The sequence below is a fragment of the Centruroides sculpturatus genome, unplaced genomic scaffold, assembly GCF_000671375.1.
Source record: "Centruroides sculpturatus isolate CEXI.00-Female unplaced genomic scaffold, Cexi_2.0 scaffold1279, whole genome shotgun sequence".
Classification (NCBI taxonomy): domain Eukaryota; kingdom Metazoa; phylum Arthropoda; class Arachnida; order Scorpiones; family Buthidae; genus Centruroides; species Centruroides sculpturatus.
In genome coordinates this window covers 194,593-200,427 of record NW_019385524.1, presented here as the reverse complement: position 1 = coordinate 200,427, position 5,835 = coordinate 194,593, and the positions used below count along the sequence as shown (strand labels likewise).

The 5,835-nt window shown below is 20.5% G+C and overlaps 1 long non-coding RNA gene across 1 annotated transcript in view; it reads right to left on the bottom strand.

Moving 5' to 3' along the window:
• Positions 1-5,083: 5,083 nt before the first annotated feature.
• LOC111639805 overlaps positions 5,084-5,835 on the bottom strand; it is a 58,865-nt gene continuing 58,113 nt past the window's right edge. The window contains exon 3 of the long non-coding RNA XR_002759147.1: positions 5,084-5,396. This is a non-coding gene — a long non-coding RNA (uncharacterized LOC111639805). The remainder of the gene's footprint in view (positions 5,397-5,835) is intronic.

Here is a 5,835-nt window from a genome sequence, read left to right as displayed (position 1 = left end):
TCGTACATAATTGGTTATCCGAAAAATAAGTTATCCGAACAACCCCAGTCCCCAATTGATTCGGATAAACGACGCTCTACTGTATTGAAAAAGTCTTATTTTAAACATTATTAAATAAAATGTAAATGTTTTTGCTATAAATATTGTAAATTTTGAGCTATTCTGGCATTAAATTTTGTGAATGTTGAAATTTAAATATTACTTATTACAAGTTTTACTTTAGTGTGAATATTGCATAAATGTTGACTTTTTTCGTTTCAATTTGTAATGTAATTTTTTTTTCATTTTAAATGAAAATGTTAACTGTTTCTTAATAAATATTATAATTCTTGTTTTAAATGTAAAATAATTTAACATTTACAACATTTAAAACCGGAAAAAAAAGAATTTTCGATGTTGTAAATGTTGAATTATTCTATTTCAAATATTTATGTAAATGTTGAATTCTGAAAATTAAATTTTGTATAAATATCGATTTTTTTCCGTTTTCAATGCTGTAAACATTGAATATTTCTCCAGTGTTTTTAAAATGTTGACTTTTTTTAAAAATTTTAAATAATATAAATGTTGTATTTTTGCTATTTAATATTATAATTTTTGAATTTTAAAAAAATTAAATGTTGTAAATTTTATTTTAGTGAAAATGTTGTGTTTGTTGACTTTTTCGGCTTTATAAAATGAAGTCGTAAATGTTGACTTTTCTGGTATTTAATGGTATAAATGTTGAATTTTAAATGTTATAAATTTTAATTTTAGTGACTTTATAAATTAAATGTTTTAATTATAAACATTTGTGAATGTTAATTCTCTTGTTTTAGATTCAATGTTGTAAATGTTGATAATTTTTACCACTTCTAACTTATTGTAATGTTATTTAAAGTTGTTAATTTAAATTACGTCATTTCAAATTTACAATTCTTGTAATTGTAAGTTTCGTACATTACATATAAATATTCTATTTAATTTACAAATATTTATTTCACTCTGTAAATGTGAAATTTGTTATTTAAATTCGTAAATGTTGCAAATATTTTTAATGTTTATTTTATGCTAAACTAAAACAGTTGCTTTATTCGTAAATGTTGATAATTTCAATTATAAATGTTGTAAATGCTGATACTTTAGAATATTATAAATATCATTATTTTGTTTATTTTATATTATTAATGTTGTAAATGTTATTTAGCTTGTATATTTTTGTCATTTTATTCTTAAATGTTGTAAATGTTAATAACGTACTTTAATGTAAATATTGTAATATTCCTTTCTAAATGTTGTTTATAAATTTTATAAAATTTATTTTATTTTAAGTAAAATTGTAAATATTATTATTGCTTTCATTTCTAAATTTTATAATTACACTTACACATGTAACAAATGTAATTTAATTTTTAAATGTAAGTAATGCTTATATTTTAATTTATAAATATTATAAAATATTTTATTAAAAATCAAATTATTTAAAATATTTTAAAAATAAATTATTATTTTATGTTTAAAATTCTTTACTAAAATGATTTAAAGTTTAATGAAATTCAATAGTATATAAAGAACATTCTCTCATGAATAACGAATGTATAAAAGAAGATTGAACTTATTAAATACTTACAAATTGAGATTAACTTAAATTAGAATGCATTCCTTCGATGCAGAAACATCAACTTTGCTGAACTTTGTATGTATATATATATATTGCAAATGAGTAATAAAGTTATTGCTAAAACTATTGGAGTTGAATTCTGATGAAGATGCTGTTTTCTCTAATACTTAATGAGGTTAGCTGGAGGTGAATGATAAACGAAGAATTGTTAAATTGTCTTTGTTGTTAGAAATGGTACGTTCCATTTGCTACAATGTTTATATCAGAAAATAGTCTCTAAGACATTTTCACTGCTGACAATTACTAAATTAGAATCATAAACTTTGAAACTACACTCCTATGACTTCAATTAAGAAACAGCTTAAACAGTGCCATTTCCATGCAACTTTTCCTGATAGCTTTACGAAAATTATATAATTTTCTTTACGGTGTATTAAATAATATCAAGCTAAAACTATTTATTATATTCTAAGTACTTAAAAGATAAAATAAAATAAAATAAAGTAGAATTAATCAATAATATATAAATGAAGCAAAACAAAATGACGATACCAGAAACAATGAAACTTTTTCTATTGTTTTCTGGTGTTTATACATATTTTATAACACACAATATGAAATGTAACAGAATTTATATAAATCTAAAGCGAACATTTCGTTAAATTCAATTTATATTGACTTAATATTGCAGTTTTAAACTACCTAAACGAACGCCATTTTGAAGAAAAATATACTGTATTTAAAAAAAAAATTATTTCACACCCTCTAACAGTTTCGTTAAAACATATATCAAGAATAAGAATTCGAAATACTGTATTAAAATTTCGGACATACATACAGAGTAACTGAGCAGATAAATTAAGAAAAATGTAATGACCTTTTTTGTAATTTAACTTAAATAAATAAAATGTATTTCCTGAATATAATTTATTTTTTTAATTTCAGAAAATTTAAAAGTGATTATAATTTTTTTCTACGCATAAAAACACACACACAAAAAAATTATATTCTATAAAAATATAAACATGAAATAAACGAATTAATGAAATTGCATTTTTATTTTATTAAATTTAAAAACAAAATAATTTGTGTATATTAAAAATATAAAAAATAATATATCCAAATCAAATTAAAAATTGATCGTTTATGATAAGAGAATTCTTTAGATAAATACATTAAACACAAGGATATAAGCCATAATATTTCACTAAGAATTAAAAAAAAAAACATTTTAAATTTTAAATAAATTTTTATAAAATTATTACTGGTTTAAATACTCTAAAATGCATTTATTAAATTCAGTGAAACCATTAGTTATAAGCAAGTATAAATCGATAAATCCTACTTATAACTGATGAGCTTTACACTAATTGATTTCAATTATTGAGTTAAAGACGAACAAATTATCAATTTTTTTCATAATTTTCTTGTTTAAATATTTATATTATTTTAATAATCATCATCATTAATTTAATTTTTTTTAATATTTTTTTCTATTTAAATATAATTTAGAAATTAAATTACATGTAACCTATATAGAAATCTAGAAATATATACTGTAAAACCTATCCAAAACGGAACCTGAATAAAACGGAAATCTGTCAAACCGGAAAAGATATTCGGTACCACACGATTCCGGTTTACACAAGTTTTACCGTATTTAAATTTAATTTCTAAGTTACAAAAATTACATTTTTTTTTTAAAGTAAAACTAAAAAATTTTTCAATTAAAACAAAACTGCAGAAAGTCACATTTTATATTTTTAATTTAATAAATTGCAAAATTGTATTTTTTATAGATTTGCATTTTTATAACATTACAATTTTGTATTTTATACATTAAAAATTATGTATAAAATACAAAATTGTAGTTTTATAAAAACACAAATCTATAAAAAAAAATACAATTTTACATGTGTTAATTTTAATTTATAAAATCGCAGTATTTGCATTTTTGTTTTTATTTTATAAAAAAAAATACAATTTTGCAATTTACTAAATGAAAAATACAAAATGTAACTTTCTGCATTTTTCTTTTCCTTTTACAGAAATTCATTGTTTTTTTCATTTTTTAATTTATGAAATACAAATGAATATAATAGATATTTGATAAGGTCAAACCATTGATAAATTACACTAAAAGCACTATTAGAATGAAAGCATTTGTATGTGTATCAAGTATGAGACTGGGAGAATGATAATGAAATTTCTGTAGCAAGATTAACAATATCAAAGGTTACATCCAGATTAAATTTGATTGATGTCTTACGAAATATTTTTATTAATGAGTTATCATAATTAAATTTACGTTCAAGATAATTTTGTTCAATGTACTAAAGGAGCTTGTAATGGGAGTACAGTCGAACCTCCAATAACGGCCACCTCCTAACAGCGGCCAGTTTTTATGTTCCCGTTAGTGTCCGTTGTACAAAGGTTTGATTGTATTAGTTTCTATCAAGATGGAAGATGTTACTTTTAAAATTATCAGTAAAATAATGATGATAATGATTAAATGACTCACAGTATTTTTGAATTAGTGTATAAAAATAATTGTACTGGTAATTGTATTTAAGTTTTATAATTAGGATTTTATTTTTAATTTAAGTACAGATTTTACTGTGGTTAAAGCTTTTATTTATTGTATATTTAATGATTTATACTAATTTTATTTATATTTGAATTAAGAATATTTGAGACATATTAAGAAATTTTGTTTATTATTTATTTAAGGATTTAAGGCTTATATTTATAATACAATTAAAAATTTTTGAGATTTTATGGAATATTATTTATAATTTATTTAAGGATTTTTTCGGGAATTTATTAACAATATTTAGGGATTTTATTAAAATTCATCATTATAAAGTTTTATTAATTTAAAACTTGATATAGATGTATAAATATAAATTATAAAAAGATAAATTTCTATGCTAATAATGCTGTAAATTAAAATACAACCTGTTTTATTTCCTAAGAAACAATTAATTGATGCTTGTAATAAACGTCACAAATCATAAAAGGAAAATACTTCATAAAATAAATGATAGTTACCATAAATTAACATATAAAAAGTACAAGTTTAGGCTATATTAAAGTTACGAAATTTTACAATTTAATTTAAAGTTGAAACATCCATAAATAATTTATCGTGATAATTTTACGTGTGTTAGAAGTGTTAAACTTATAATTTGTCTTTAAGTAACAACACATGAGAGGCCTTCTATTAAATAATAATAAATTTAGGTCCTAAGCTGTAACTCGTTTCAACTTAAAATTTATATACACAAATCCTGTTCTTTGAATTAGTTATAAAAAGGGGGCAAGATGAGTAATTTTNCGAAACGAATATAAAGTTTTTAAAAATGATTAAATTTTAAATTTTTAGAGTTATTAATGATTAAATTTTTAATATTATTCCGAATCAAATTGGTTTTTCTTTTTAATCATTAAATGTGTAATAAGAATTTAATATAAGAGGGGAAGAAATATGCGATAAAAGTAATGATAAGTACTTATCGAGTTTATTTTCTTCAAAAAAATCCATTAAAAATCAACTTATTACTTTATCCAATAATAACTGGCGCTTGTTTTGCAGGTGAATTTTAAATTTTTTGTTTTTTTTTTTAAATTTTTTTCCTCTTTCTTCAATTTGCTGACGTTTTTCCCATAACTTGCAGCTGGACTTTAGTTTTCCACTAACATTACAAACATGTCCTTGGAATCATGCCAGATTGCAGTTGGAATAATGTAATGTGCAAACGACTCCATATTATTTGATAAAAAAGTCAACAAAAATCTAAAATAAAAAAACGATAACATTGAAATCAATCGGACATCATAACAACATATCAAATAATACCGAAATTTATACCATTACAAAAATCCTTTATTTAAAAAAAACAAAATTGCAATGAAAATGTCATTTTCTTATACAATATTCTAAACTAAAAAAAAAACAATTTAAATTAATTAAATAATCAATTAGAATTCACATAAGAATAATTGTCATTTAATTATATAATTTTTAAATTTTTAAAAAATATTAAAAAAATAAAAATTACTTTATTTTTTTTTATTTTGTTCTATTTGAATTAATAAATTAATTTTTTAAATTGCTTTTTATTGCTCTAAAATTATGTTCTTAATTTAAAAAACGCAGGATATTTATTATCTTATTTTATATAAAATAACAGAAATGTCATTTTTTTTTAAATGTAATTTTTAAGAAAATACAT